This window comes from Grammomys surdaster, unplaced genomic scaffold (assembly GCF_004785775.1).
Source record: "Grammomys surdaster isolate TR1022 unplaced genomic scaffold, NIH_TR_1.0 126086, whole genome shotgun sequence".
NCBI classification, from domain to species: domain Eukaryota; kingdom Metazoa; phylum Chordata; class Mammalia; order Rodentia; family Muridae; genus Grammomys; species Grammomys surdaster.
Window position 1 is genome coordinate 561,138 of NW_021620894.1, and position 15,473 is coordinate 576,610.

Genomic DNA, 15,473 nt, shown 5'->3' on the forward strand with positions numbered 1-15,473 from the left:
TCTCCCCCTCCCCCTCCCTCTCTCTCTCCATTTCCTTTCTCTTTCTCCACTTTCCCTCCTCCCCTTTTCCTCTTCCCTCTGCCCCTCTCCCTCCTCCTCTCCTCTCTCCCCTCTTCCCTCCCCTCACCCTTCCCTCCCCCCATAAAAATCCAAGTGTCCTTCCCTAGCTCCTCCCAGGAGCTTCGGTTAGACCAGGTCACAGCTGTGAGCAGGGCAAAGGCCATATGGAGAAGCTAGAGGCTGAATCTTCATTCTAGCCTTTCAGACAATGAGGATGCTACTCTGTCTGCCTCAACACAACCCCCCTCACACACACCCATTGTGAATCAAAGCAATGGCTCATCCTGTGACATATGATATCCACCAGACACCAGGCATTCACCTGCCTCAGGACATATAAACAGCACCACAGGATGGCTATCACAGCCCCAATTTGTGCAATGAAGTCCCAGAGATATAAATTAAGCCACTTGACCACAGTTAAGCCGACCATATACGTGGTTGTCGGCAGGAACTGGAATCTGGTCTGTTTCCTTCTACTGACTTCTGCTGTCACAGGGAAGGTGAAAATCTGAGCAGTCACATGACGTCACCCAATCCCGATTGACTTATCAGGCGACCAACGATGGTTGGCCAATGCAATGCACAAGGCAGGCCTAGTTATTCCCTGTGAACTGACTGGAGACGCTGATGGCTCATTCATCTTACTTCCTGATACTGGGGAGCAAACCCATCTGAGCTGGTTATCAAACAGCATTTCCCAACATTTCCAAAGATGGCCCCCAAGTGTCTCATAGGAAACAACACCAGAAGCCAGCACCAGCCTAGCGGACCCTCATTCCCAGGGAGCTGTTGCAGAAAAGGAAAAGTTTTATGAGGAGAGTCCCACAGCAAATTCTGTATGACTCTCCATTCATGAGCTCTGTGCTGTGTGATCCTTCACAACCCTCGTTAACCTCTCTGGACCTCCCTTTGCCCAGTTGTTAAATGGTAGAGTTGCTCAAAGCCTAGAAACTTAGTGCCTTCCCATTCTGACAGTCCCTGAGTTCATTTCAGAGCATGTGTTTTTTTTTTTTTTTTAAAAAAAAATTATTGGAACTTAACACACAATCAATTCCATTCATTCATTCATTCATTCATTCATTCATTCACTCTCTCATTCACAAGCATTGCTTAAAGTTTTACTCCAGTTATGTACTCTTCTGGATTCCAGCAGAGAAATGAGAGAGGGGGAAAGGGGACCAGGGAGGAAGGAAAGGGGAGAGATGTAAAATAAACATGTAGAGTAGGGTAGTCCAATGGCCAGAGTACCTGTGTTGCATAGATAAAGCCCAGGGTTTGTTCTCTAGCCCTAGGAATGAAGATGCAAGCCTTCAGTTCCAGCATGGGGACCAGAAGTTAGTTCAAGCTTGTTCTCAACTAGATATTGAGTTTGGGGTTGGGGAGTGGGTCAGGGATGGGAGAAAGAGGTTTCAGTTTGGCTTTTGGAGAGGATCACACTATGGAACAGAATGGCGGTTGGGTGTAAGCATAGCCAAGACACAGTGCAGAGCAACAGATATGTAGGGGAAGGGTGCTTGGGCTCCTGGAACAGCGCACGCAAAGGCCCTGAGGCGGGAGCACATATGACTCGCTTCAGTTACAGCAGAGAGGCCTAAGAGGTTAGCGCAGATGAGATAGATGAGTGAGATAGAGGCCGTGGGGACTGGATCCCGACCCAGGAGTCAAGTCACGCATGGCCTTTCAATCAGTGAGAGCTCGAACCTTCAAGGTTCTGCATAAATGAACTGGATACTGCTTATCTGAGTGAAGACCAAATGCATGGTGCACGTGTTCACTGTGAAGTCCTCCTTCCGTGATGGACCAACCGGCCAGCTGTGGACTTGACTGTCTTGATTCCATTTAGAAAGACAGTAGGCACCTCCTTCCCTGCCCAGGCCTGTGTCAGGACTCAGCCTGGTCTCTACCCCCACTTCTCAGTCTAGACTCTGCTACCTCTCCTGAAGCTCCAGGGGCCAGACTAGGTTTCTCTCCTAAGTTTTTTCCGGGCCTTTGATCCTCCAGATCTGTCTCTCTTCCCAGGCCCCAGTTGGCTACCAGCCCTTCCTCCTCCTAGGGGCCTGTGGACCCACCATCCCATGCCTGCAACACGATTCCCATCCGTCTTTACTCTCATAACCCATCTCCCTGAGAGACTCCATCCCTTATAACATCTTCCTGGTCACTGACCCTCATCCTTCAAGAGCTCTTAGAGTCTTGTGTCTGTGTGGAGTTTTAGTTTGTTTTGGATGGTTGGCTGCTTTGGGCTTTTTTGTTGTTGTTGTTTTAAGACAGTGGCTCATGGCCGGGCGGTGGTGGCGCACGCCTTTAATCCCAGCACTCGGGAGGCAGAGGCAGGCGGATTTCTGAGTTCGAGGCCAGCCTGGTCTACAGAGTGAGTTCCAGGACAGCCCGGGCTATACAGAGAAACCCTGTCTCGAAAAACCAAAAAAAAAAAAAAAAAAAAAAAAAGACAGTGGCTCATGTAACCCAGGCTGACCTAACTCCTGAGTCTTCACCTCCCAAGTGCTGAGATTACAGGACTGAACTGTCATTCTCAGTGTGTTCTCTCTCTCTCTCTCTCTCTCTCTCTCTCTCTCTCTCTCTCTCTCTCATTCTTTCTCTCTGTCTCTCTCTGTGTCTGTCTCTCTGTTTCTCTGTCTCTCTCATTCTCTCTCTGTCTCTCTCTCTCTCTCTCTCTCTCTCTGTCTCTCTCTCTCACTGTGTGTGCGTGTGTGTGTTGTACATGTTTGGGGGCACTGTGCATGCACACGTGGGGGTCAGAGGTCAGTGTCAGGTGTCTTTCTTTATCACTTCTCCATCTTCTATTTGAGCCAAGGTCTCTCAGTGGACCTGGATCTCACTGCTTCAGGGGGTCTGGTTGGCTAGTGAGCCCCAAGGACCTGCCTGTCTTGGCTCCCTCAGTCCGGAAGATACAGCTGTGCCACCACACCTGATGTGACGGCTTGAACGAGCATGTCCCCCATAGGCTTATATATTTGACTGTTTTGCTTGGTCCTTAGTTGGAGTAAGAATTAGGAGGCGTGTCACTGGAAGCACGCTTTGAGGTTTCAAAAGACTCCCATCATTCCCAGCATCTTGGTGAGCTGTCAGTCTCTGCCCCACTCAGCTCTGTAACTGCCTGCCTGCTGGCCACCATGCTCCTTGCCATACTGGTCATGGATTCTACCCCTCTGGAACTGTGAGCCCCAAATTAAGCTTTTTTATTTTTTTAAGTTACCACAGTCATGGTGTCTTATCATGGCAATAGAAAAGTAGCTAAGGTGTCTGGCTTTTTAATATCAGGACATAGGCTACATCTACTGATGCCCTAACCCAGGCACTAAAATGCCCTGGGAATCCAGTCTGGGTACCCCCAAAATATCTGCAGAGTAATTACATGCAATCCTGAAAGAATGAAGGTATGCCTGGGGACAGTGGAAGAGGGACAAAGGTGGAATGTGACCAGAACTGAGAGTGATGGTGTTACTGATCTTGTGTCATTTCATGAGGGTAGATGCCATCTGAGTTGACAATTGCTGTTGTATCTCAATGTCTAGAGAACTGAGGCTCAGGGTTAGCTAACATGTCTGTGGTTTCCCTGACTCCAAGTTCAACAGTCAGCAGGATGAGTAAGAACAGCCACTCTGTGCCTGGTGTGGGCAGGGATGGGCTTGGTCCCTGATGCCATGTGACATGGGTGTTCATGAAGTCAGAAATCAGAGTGGCTCTGAGTGTGGCATCTCTGGGTACCCAAGGTACTTAGTACCCAACTAAGGCTGCAGCAAGAACGGAGAAGGCATGCCTGCAATGTACAAAGGCAGCTCCTGAAAGCTACTCCCTGGAGGCACTTGATTCTGTAGGGAATGAGGCATAAGTCACCTTTCCTGCCACACTGCAGTTCACGGCTCAGGCAGGAGCAGACCCCTCAATGACCTATGAAGCCTAAATGTCTTCTTCTTCACAAAGCCTTACGCGCAAACTAGAAGCCCAGCTTTAGTTCCCTGCTATGCCCCCATACCTGAAAAAGGTGCTCAGTAAAAGCCTACTGAATAAACAATGCCAGCCGGGAAGAAACGGAGGCCTACTTTCAGCTGATGAGCCTGGCACAGTACATGGAGCTCCCTAAAGGACAGCGTGCAGGCACATAGTAGGCACACCATTCTGCCCAGGTGACTCTGACCTGAAGTCTGAAAAACCACCAGGCACTCAGGAATCCCCGAGGGGACCATTCATGCCCCAGTAGTGGGGCAGCCGTGAAAAGGCATCCTGCCAGCTTTCAATCACATCAACATGGTTGTCATCACGCTGTGAGCCAGCGTGAGGGGGAGAGTGTATTTGTGTGTGCACGCGCTCTGTTTTAAACTAATAAGAAACATATAGTCTGTGCCAACCGGTTTTCTCCCCCTCCTCATGTTACATGTGAGGCACTGTGTAGGCGCTGTTACTTATGTTTATACAGCGTGTGTAACACATCCACATACGTTAACTCTCGTGATCTTCTCCTACAGCCTCGAGGGGAAGTACCACCATCATCCATCCACTAGCTGACTGACAAGGAAAGCTAAGTCAAATTTCACTGTCACACAGTGAGCCCATGTCTGGGCCAACGGCCCCAGCCTGGGTGGTTGGCTTCTTCACCATCTGCACTGTCACCTTCCTGTCACCGTTATCCTATCACAGCCAGAGCCTAGAACTCACTCACCCTGCAGCATGCAGGAGGACCCGGCGAGCATGCCATTCTGGGTACTCTAGATCTTCCCATACAGCAGTCAAGAGAACACTGTGAGCACACTGCCCACAGGATGCCCTATCCCTCACCACACATTGTGTGTGAGCATCCTGTGAGCATGTCACTGCACATGGGAAAGAAGATAGAGGAACCCAGCAACTTCCCCATAGCTCCTTGCCACAAGCAGCAAAACTCACCGGGCCCAGACATTGGAAATAGAATCATATACAATCTCCTGAGTCTTGGACTAAGTCTCCAGTTCTAAGTCTCACTTTCTTTCTTGGGTTTTTGATGATAGCTCAGTGTAGGGAGATACTCCCAGGCAGGAGGTGGGCAGTCAAAACACTGGAAGGGAGCCTCCCTGATATGAAGAATCTGTCCTCTTCCAACACTGAGAGGGGCATAGCCAGGGAGGAGCCGAAGTGTCTATCCAGACTGCTCAGGACCACAGGCACAGCACTAACTATTCCCACACTACCCAGCTTTCATGCCTGGCTTCCTCCAAGGCTGGAGAGCTCAGCAGGACACTCCATGGGTGCTCTCCCTACCCCTGTATCCAAATAAGTGCATCTTACTATCTAACGGAAAGTGCCTAAACCCACAACCTATGGCCTGAATGTCCCCGACACCAGGCATCTCAATCATCAACGACAACTTGTGGTTATTGACAGACCAGTGAACACACTACAGCCTGGGCAGTCAATAGCATCCTCACCCTGATTTAGCAGCAGACCCAGAAAAACCTAGAAGAACATCCATTTAATTTCCTTTCCTACAAAACAATCAGGCTTACACTCCGAGAGGCTAATAGACTGAAATCACACACTTGCTCAGTTGCTGTGTTAATCTGGTCTAAGGAAGTGAGGCCCACACACTCACTGTCCATGGATAGTGGCCCAGGCTACATCTGTTGAGTGACCAGTGGAGCCTCGGGAAGAACACAGAAGTGAGAATAAACCATTATCAAGCACCCTGAGCCTGCAGCACGGTTCTCTGGCTTTGTTTGTCTGTGCTCTTGGTCCTGCAGCTACAGTGGGAATGCGGGAGGCTGCAGGAGCAGCTTCCAGAAGGAAGGAAGCCTTCAGACCTCAGACAGAAAGAGGGGCACTTAACAGCACTAGAGAAAGCTTGAGGACAGCTCTACAGACTGGACCAGCTTAGAAAGGATGGAACCTGTGCCTGGTGAGAAATTATTCCTTGTTACAAATGACTAACTGTACTTTGTAACTCTCAGGACTGATATCTGCCAGACAAGTCAGCTGAGGATCTGGTACTGAGCCCTCAAGGGCTTTACACACACACACACACACACACACACACACACACACACAGCCCAGCCAGCTTCCCTCAGTCACTGTCTCTGTCTTGTTTATTCCTCCTCACCTCTGTGTTTAATGCTACCTATTTCGGCTGCTTAGCCTAACCCTGTCTGGCCTAGGGCTTATAGAAATTAAGTATATAGATATATCTTCCAGGTTTTTGGCTTCCATAACAGCCCATAGCTCTCCTCAGTATTTGTTAGACAAAAGGCTGGTGATGGGGAAGGTGAATCGAGCTTGTTTCTGTTTTAAAAAATAATAATTCTCAGGAGAGGCACAGGTAAAGCCTGGCAAGTCAGCTGCAGAAGCTCAACAAGGAGCCGAGTCCCCACAAAGGAAAAGGACAGCGGCAGTCAGGGAGACCTGGACCATCTCAGAGGATGTGTCTTGTCACAGACAGGTGGGCATATTACCACACTGGCTACTCTGAACTTCAGGTTTTCCTGTGTGTAAAATGACTTAGTGACATCCATTTGGCTAGCTTTGGAAAGTTCAGAGGATCAGATGGGAATTTTTTTTCTTTTTTTCTTTCTTTTTTTTTTTTGAGGGGGGGAAGGGGAGCACTGTTCGAGACAGGGTTTCTTTGGTAAGCACTGGCTATCCTGGATATCTCTTTGTAGACCAAACTGGGCCTGAACTCACAGAGTTCACCTGCCTCCACCTCCAAGTGCTGGGATCAAAAAGTGTGTGTCATCACAGCTGGTGGGAACATATTTTCTCTAGAAGAAACTACCATTCCCAGAGGGCCATGTGCCACTGCTGGGTGTCTTTCCTACAGTTTTCACAGGTCCTCCAACGCCTGGTAGTCATAGTATCATTTTTAACCCTAAGAAAACCAAGGCTCAGAGAGGTTAAAAGATGTGCCAAGGACACACAGCTCAGTGGCCGCAGAATCAGAGACAGACTCCAGATGCAGACATCAAAGCCTTTCTCCCAGCATCCAGCTGTCTCTGCAGGAGAAGGAAATGCTGCTTCACAATGGGTCCCAGGAAAGCCACTGCAAACATCAGATCCAACCCTCTGTGCACACGCCCCTTGGTTCCCCAGGGATAGTGCTTCTGCAGTTGTTGCATGTATGTGTGTTGTTAGGACTTTCTGCTTGGGTTTGTGTTATGGCGGCCGTTGTCGATTTCTTGTTCATGAAGCCATCCACATGGCAGGAAACATAGACTCAAAGAACTTAGAGCTGAAGGAGACGTCTGGGAGCAAGTCAAAGCTCCTGGTTGGTTACCTGACAATACTAACATCCAGAGAGGGCAAGCCCTCAACCCCCATCAAACGTCATACAGCTAGTCACAGTTGGAGTCTGAAATGGAGCCCACTGTCTGTCACCCTTACACCTGCCCCCTGTTCTCTCCATCATTCCAACACACTGACTGCTCTGCTTCATGGTCCAGAACATGGTCAGGCTAGGGTTGGGCCTGGAGTCGTTACTTTTTTCTGCTTGGGCTGTAAGGAGGATGTGGATTTTACACACTAACCGATTAATCCGCACTGCACCCAATGAGAAATCAGACCAAAAAGTCCCCTCAGAATCTACCGTGCATAAAAGGGAGAAGCTATGTCTGGACACCTGAGACAGACAGAGGGACTGAGTAATTCTTTCTAATCCAGGCTGTCCCTACTCACCCCACCCCCAGTCACCCTGACATCTAGCTGAGAGCAGAGCACTGTGACCTGGGGAGTGTCGGGTTTCACCCCTCCCCCTCCAGCCCTCCCTACACTGCTAAGAACCTCCTCTCGGTTCACCTCCTCAGAGAAGCCGCTGGTTGAGGCCACTCTGCCCTGATTACTTCACCTTCTGGGGCCCACTCTTGCCTCCTCTGGTTAACAACTGGTGGGCACCTTGTCTCTCCCATGTCTGTGTAGTCTCTCCCTCCGGTGTTTGTGCCCCTCCCACTTCCAGCTGCTCTGGGACTTGTACATCTCTTTTCCTTCCCAGCTTCCCAACAAGGAGCTGAGTGCCCAGCTTGTGCAGTGATCTGCAAAGTGGCCCATGCCTGGTCCCAGAGAAACAAAAATGGAAAAGAGGAAGCTGAAAAAAAAAACCCACCTACTGATTCTTGTTCCAAAGAAATGTGGGAGAGGAGAACCAGGACTGAGCTGTTCTTCTGTGCCTGGTATAGTCCCGGGCGGTTACAGGGATTCCTTCTTCCACCCTGCTAGCTATGCTCCATCATCCCCCAGGTTACAGGAGAGGAAACAAAGATCCTAAGCAAGTGTTTAAAACCCATGCAGGTGAGCAGCAGAGTGAGACTCTAAATGCACTAGTCTGATGATAAGTCCGAGCCTCTGCAAACCCTGCATGCCACATTCCAGCTGTTCCCAGGACTGGGCCAGGCACACCAATGGCAATAAGTGTGTGCTGCCTCTACCCAGGAAGGCAGGACAAGGGTTCATGATGGATTCTACCAGGAATCTCAGTCAACTACCTGTTCTTTCTCCCCACCACTCAGTTCAGGCCCAGCTCATGAAGGCTCCTCCCAAGACCAGGTGGAGAATGGCTGGATTTCCGAGCCTGAGAGTGGAGGTTTCATACACTAAACACAATCACTAGCTCTTAATGAAGTGAGGTATCGAAAGGCTCCTTGGTGCTCTGTAACTTAGACCTTCTGTGACCCCTTTCTGACCCATCTGCATCTGCTCCTCTCCCAACACAACCTCCTCCTTTGTTCCCCTACCTAGAAGGGGCAGGACAGAATCTGGCCACAATCCTACTAGGCAGAGAACATCTCCACACCCCCTCCCCAACCCACTCCCCACAACCCTGTCTCAAGCCTCCAGAGTCTGCCCAGGGCCCCAGGGCCAGCTGTTTTTCTCCACATTCCAGCCAAAAATAATACGAGAACCAGGCTGTTTGGTGGAGTCTTAATCTAATCTTCATTGCTTCAGTTTTAAAATATCCTGCCTGGTTTAGGGTTTCTTCTTACACACGGGGATGTGTTTTTAGTGAGATAGGTCTTAACAGCAGTGGTCCTTCTGGTAATTAGAAACCTAGGCAGGCAAGGAAGACTAGGGATAGGTGTCCAAGTCAAACATATCCCCCTCCCCCGTTTCATCAAGCTCTTTCCTACTTCCATGGTGCACTGTGAACCACGCTGTTCCAGGGCTTGGTGTTCCCTCATGCCTGGGGGTTTCTAGAAGACTTCTGGGAGAAGAACTCAGCCCTCAACTGCCACAGCTTCTGCCTCTCTCTTGGGTCTCATCTGCGCCCCATCCCCCAATCATCTCACTCCCAATGAAAATGGAGACCAAAATGCGACCTGAAGCCAGACCAGCTGGAAAGGGTGTATGGAAGAAAAGCTTCCAGTAGAGTAGGAGCGTCCATCCTACTGAAGACACGTCTCCGGTCTCAGGGCACACTCAATTTTAAACTCCGGTACTGGGACTGAAGGCATCTACCAGCAAGTGTGAGCTTCTGAAGAAGTGGCGGGTGTACTTCTTGGGTTTTCTCCCCTAGAATCTGCTTTGATCTGTCTGAATGGAGACTGCTGAGTGAGGTCCAGGCCGTGGCTCATTCCAGACCAGCACCCATCCCTCCCCCCACACCCCAGCCGGACCAGATGTTGCACACCAATCAGAGTTGGGCCCTAACCCCCCCCTTAGTATAAAAAAAAATCAGAGCCCATATTTCTGATATGTCCCATTCTGTGTACATTGGAGGCATGAAGGGTATTCTGGAGGGAAATCACTGAGGGAGAAGCAGGCTGATTTCCCCAATTCAGCCACGACAGCCTCTCTTGGCAAAGCGAGTGCTGTATGAAATCACAGTAGGGTTTTCAGATTCAAAGACGCAAGGCAGGAGTTGTGTCCTTTCACAAAACTCTAGAGACTCTTCACACACTGTGAGGATAGGCTGTGGATCCAGGCAAGGAAGGAAGCACATTCGGAAGAGCATGACCTGGCTGCTAGGAATCCTCTGTCTCTGTATTCTTTACTGTTTACAGTGAGCATTGTGCTTTCCTCATGCCCACCCTTCACTCCTTGCAGCCTAAAAGGGGACAACATGTGCTACATTCCACTCAACAGATGAAGAAACCAAAGCCTGGCAGCTGGGGGACCCGCTGGAGCCACAGAGCCAGGCCCTCAAATTCCAGCCCAAATACTAGCTCAGCATGCTGACCCGCCAGCCCTGATTACCATCCACCACTTCCTGTCTTCCTCCCTGCAGTCAGGTATTCAATTTAATTAAATTAGCAGAGCCCCATCACAGCTATCCTGGCCAGGCTGCCTGGGTAAAACCCAGCAAGTTCAGCTCCTCCCTCTAAATTCTGCTTCTCAACATAATTCAATTTCAATAAAAGTCACGGGTCTCTATGTGAAGTGTCTTGTACAATGTGTGGTGTATTGGTTAGATTCAAGGCTCACGGAGGCTCGTGATGACACTTCCTTTTTCATACTGCTTCTTCTGCCTCTCCCACATGTACCCTTGCACCCACTCTATCCTGGGATCTGCATTTTATTTGATCCAGATACTTTGCCTCATGTGCTGTCACCTCCAAAAACTGCACCATACATATATTTGTGTGTGTGTGTGTATATGCACCATATATACGTATCATATATAGAGATATTACATATGCATCACATATAAGATATATCTTGTATATCTATATCTATCTATATATAATATAGATATATGATATATATATATCTTACACACTCAGTGCTGCACGGCAGAGGATAAAGGAAAACTCATAACCACACTGCTTACTCGCCTCCAATTAATTTTTAAAGTGTGCTCTATATTAAATAAATCAGGAACCAAAGTCCAAAGTTGGAGGTTGCGTTTCTGAAAGGTGAGGTGGGGGGTGTAAATAAATACCAAGGAAAGTTTGCAACATGTTGGAAGCCTATAAATTTTATTGGTTGTTTCTTTAATAAAAAAAAAACCGCAGTATTATTAAGCGACTAACATTTAAAAATCTAATTTGCCCCGCTCTGTGGCTGTTTGTATTGCCCAATGCATTCAGTAAGGGCAAGGAAATCAGGTTGATCTTGATGGCTCTCTCTCTGCTTCAGTTCCTAAATGGAGCTAATAGAGACCCCCTTTTAAATCCAGCCTTCTGCTTTCTAGGCCTTGGTCTCTAATGAGTTACAGCCCAGGGTTGAAGATGGACATGGCAGAAAGAAATTGAACACACACTCTGGTGTACCTATAAACTTTAAGGCCAAGAGAGGGAAAGTATGTTTCCAGTTAAGTTAGAACTCCATGAATTCAGGATTCTCCACTCACAAGACAGTAATTCTCCTTATTTCATCACTAACTTACTTCAAATGTGTTTATGCAATTTATTGCTACTGAACTTCCAGGCAACTGGTGTCGAGTTAATGAAACCCAGCTTGGAGAAGCTTTGAGCTTTGAACAAGTAACCACAGTTTAAATGGTTATGACATGTGGTCAAAGCCACAGGCAGGCCCCACTGCAGTTTCTGTGTTAGTCAAAACCCTTGTCATCTCACCTTTTGTGCCAAATAGATTGAAAGGAGGAAGGAAAAAAAAAAAAAACACTGAAAACAGCCTTCCTTGTTCTTTCTCGGGTTCCCAGCCTTTTAAACCGATCCATCTTGCTGATTGCAAGGCGAGGCCCCTCCCCCAGGGCACAAGTAAATATTTTAGTCAGAATTAGTAACCGCGTTAAAATCCTGAAACCCGGTTTGTGTTGTTGTATTGAGGAAGGTCAGGCTTTATATAAAGCAGTGTGGGAGGGGGCTACCATAGAGGCAATAAGCAACCTTTAAAGCCAGCTAGCTTCTGTGAAAGCCCAGAGGCAACTGAAAGATGCACGGATGGAACTGTAGATGGGGAGAAGTTAACTCATCTTCCTGAATTACGCGAACACTGTCTTTTATTAATCCTCATTTTCAAATGGTGTCCTTCCCCTCACCCACATCCCTCAGCTCTGTTCATGTGGGAACCCCAGCAAGCTCCCTCTTTCTAAATGGGCCCATTTTGGAAGAGTAAAGGGGAGGTACTAGATTTGTCGCTGCCGCACAATAAAAAGGCCCCTTTGAAAGCCGCACTTTCATTAACTTAAAGCAATCTATAGACTTAAAAGCACAGAGCAGTAAACTCCTAGAAAGGATCATAAAACAGCCAGTCTCGAGTTGGGTACACTTCGCTGCGATTTGCACGAGGCATTTTACTGTGGTTGTTGCTAGGCCCATCTCCCTCGAGTAACCCCCTGGCCCTCATTCCCTGCAGATCCTCTTTCTCTAGGCTTTCATGCCTTTCGATCTCACAAAAGGGAGGCGGTGACCGGGGAGTCTCCGTAGGGTCACGGCTCCCTCCCCCGCTCAGCTCTGGTCTGGAGAAGAGCGCGCAGGAATTCCAAGTCTGGAAAACAACAGCTCCTGGTAGCGGTCGCCGCCGCGCCCCCCGGCCGCGGTGGCCATTCTTGGGTCCTGCGGCTTCAGTGCCCCCAAAGGGCTAGCTGGCTTTCTCAATCCACGGTGTGAGCATGCACAGAGAAAATCAACTCCCAACACACATACGCACACACACACACACACACACACACACACACACACACACACCTACCACCATCCCTCAATGCACTCTTTATCTAAATGACCAGAGTGTAACACCCTCCAACCCTCCCCCCATCCACTCTTCCCCTCTTTTGGACCCCTCCACTGTTGATCTAGGCCCGAGCCTTGAGGGAGCAGTTTGAGTATGAGATATGAGCCCCCCAAATAAGAGGCACCCCACACCTACCCACAGGCACACACACACGCATACATTTGCACCAAGGTCCATGGGCCACGGGGAAGGTCAGGAGGCAGAGTGAGAGGGCAAAGGGGCCAGAGTTTGGTATAACACCATGTTGCTTTTGAATACCATTTCTCAGATTTGGGCGTGTGTGTTTTGGGGGGCGGATGTTTAGATCTGCTTAAGCTTGTTAACTTGGATTCTACTAGTTGAAGAACATTTGAATTCCAGAGACCCAACAGCCTGGAGAAGTCCCAATAAAACATACGTGAGGGCAAGGAAACCCCGAATTTCCTCCTCCCTCTAGGGCAGAACCTTGCCCGCATGGGCCGCCCTGTGCGCTCGCTCCGGGATGAAGCAAGCATCGCTTGCGGATAAACAGACGGCAGATCCGATGAGGATTCCCGAGTTCGGGAGTATCTTTCCCTTGGTGGCAGCCACGATTCCTCAAACCCCAGTGGCACCTCTCTACTAGCGACCCGCTTGCCTGCGTCGCCGACCGCTGTCCCGGAGGGCCACCGGCCACCAACCCGCCACACTGAGGCCGCAGACCGCAAGTGACTCCCGGAGCCTAAGTCTGCAGGGCCAGCTCCTCGGCCCCACTCGGACCCGGATGATGCTACCCGGTCACTTCATGCTGAATCTCCCTATTTTTGTCTACCTTCCTGAGTCTTTCTCCTAGGATTCAGCCCTGTGCACTCAGATCCTCTCATCCTCAAGATTCCCTTTAGGGGGAGAAGGAGCAGACGTTTGGGGGCTCGCTAACCATGGCTGGGATCAACTACTTTTCTTGCCTACGTAAAAGCTTTTCCTCCCGCACGCTGTCAGGACCCCGACGCACAATTCTCCCCACATTTCAATAACCTGATCCCGAGTCTCAGTTCTTTAAAAAATAAAATAAAATAAAACGTCACCCACTCCAGAGGCAAGCCTCGGATGTAACCGGGGCCCCGGCGCCTACCTCCAGCCCTCTGTCTTTGCCGGCGTATAAAACTACACAGTGGTCCTTCCGTCCTAATTCTGAAAACAGCCTGATTTCTGCGACCCAAACTCTAGCCTGCCCCGAAGCCCAGCCCTCCTTTAAGAGCTAATCCGCATCCCCCTCCCATTCCCAACCCGCGTCTTCCGACCGCGCGGGAACCCCGGCTGCCCGGTGAAGGACTCTCCAGACAGCGCGGCCCACTGCGTTCGTTTCTTCCTTGGCTTCGGGAGCCAGACTAACCCGAAAGAAAACAGAAACTTCGCGCGGCACATTCAGGACCTTGCCCCATCCCCTTTGGCTTTCTGCTCGGGGCGCTTTCTGTGCCCACCCCCCTTTTACGAATTTATCTTCTAGCTCTTCCTCTGACGACCCCCTAATCCTCCTCCCCTCCCCGGCCCAAAGATCCAACAATACGCAGAAAGCCGGTGACCCTACAAATTCTCCTCCTACTCCTAGTTAGAGTCCCTGAGCGTCGCCCCTCGGGTTCTGGTTTCTCTGACTGACACCCCCCCCACCCCTTACACACACATATGTTCCCCTGTCCCCACTGATCCTCCTGTAAACCTCTCTACTCTCCCTGCCTCCCCGGGCCCGGCAGGACGCAGCCGCCACTGCTTGACTCCAGCCATCCGGCCCCAGGCTAGGGCTGCTCCCGCTTCCAACCACTCGAAGGCAGCTCGGGGCTGGTGACACCGAGAAAGCGCCAGCCACAGGACTCCTAGAGCCCGGGCAAGGAGAACCCGAAGCCCGCCCGCAGTTCCCAACCTCGCCCCCACCGAGCGCCCAGCCGGGAGCCGCCTGCGCGGGGACTCCGGCCGACGCGCTCGTCCCTGGGCTCGAGTCCCAGGAAGCTCCGGGCGCACGGCTCCCAGCCCGCCCGCTACAGGCTCTCGGGCCGCTACGCTCTGAGTCCGCTGCCCAGATGCTCGCAACCGCAGACAATGCACGCCCGGCCCCGGACCCGAGGGGAGCGGGGCGAGGCGGCGGCAGCGCGGCGGGCGGGCACGGAGCTGCGCACCGGCCGGGTCCGGGAGCCGGTGGGCCGCGCGCTTCTCGCCGCTGCCTCCTCGCCCGGCCTCGCCTCCCCTCGCGCGGCTTCGCTCCGCGCTCTCCCGGCGCTTCCCCAGCTTCTCTCTGCACGCTCCCGCCGTCCCTCTCTGCTCCCTGCCTCCCTCCTCCCTGCTGCCTCCCTCTCTCTCCTCCCTGCTGCCTCCCTCTCTCCCTCTCTCCTCCTTGCCCTGTCGCAATGAATAATACTCTGGCTTGGGGACTGGAATAAAACACACGCGCTCTGAGGCAGCCGCCCGCAGCAGCAGCCGCCGCCGCTGCGCCGCCGCCGCCGCCGCCTGCAAAAGCGTCTCTGACATGGAAATGAATGACAGCTTACCTGATGCCAATCTTCATCAGACTGACACCGGCGTGACAACACAGCCTATACTTCCCAGCACTGCTCGGGACGTCAGCGGCACAGGGACCCGCCCCCCGGACTCCCTCCCCCCCCCCCCCCCGGGGGGCCACCCCGCCCCGGTCCCGCCCCCCCCTCTCTCCCCCCCCCCCATCTCCCCCACCCACTCCTGGCCCCGGCCGCTTCCCAGGCGAGGAGCTGCTGGAGTGTCTCCCTCTACTGGAGGCTCGGCTCAGATATGAGGCTCTGGCCTGCTTGCTGCTGGAGAGAGGCAGCAGGCATCCT

The 15,473-nt window shown here is 51.2% G+C and overlaps 1 protein-coding gene across 3 annotated transcripts in view; it reads right to left on the reverse strand.

Moving 5' to 3' along the window:
• Positions 1 to 15,238, reverse strand: part of Pknox2 (PBX/knotted 1 homeobox 2) — a 273,157-nt gene extending 257,919 nt beyond the window's left edge. For 2 of the 3 annotated variants that reach the window (XM_028755806.1, XM_028755810.1), the window contains exon 1: positions 15,171 to 15,238. The gene's annotated coding sequence lies outside the window, so the exon portion shown is untranslated. The remainder of the gene's footprint in view (positions 1 to 15,170) is intronic. The other variant, XM_028755809.1, reaches the window with a different exon arrangement.
• Positions 15,239 to 15,473: the final 235 nt, after the last annotated feature.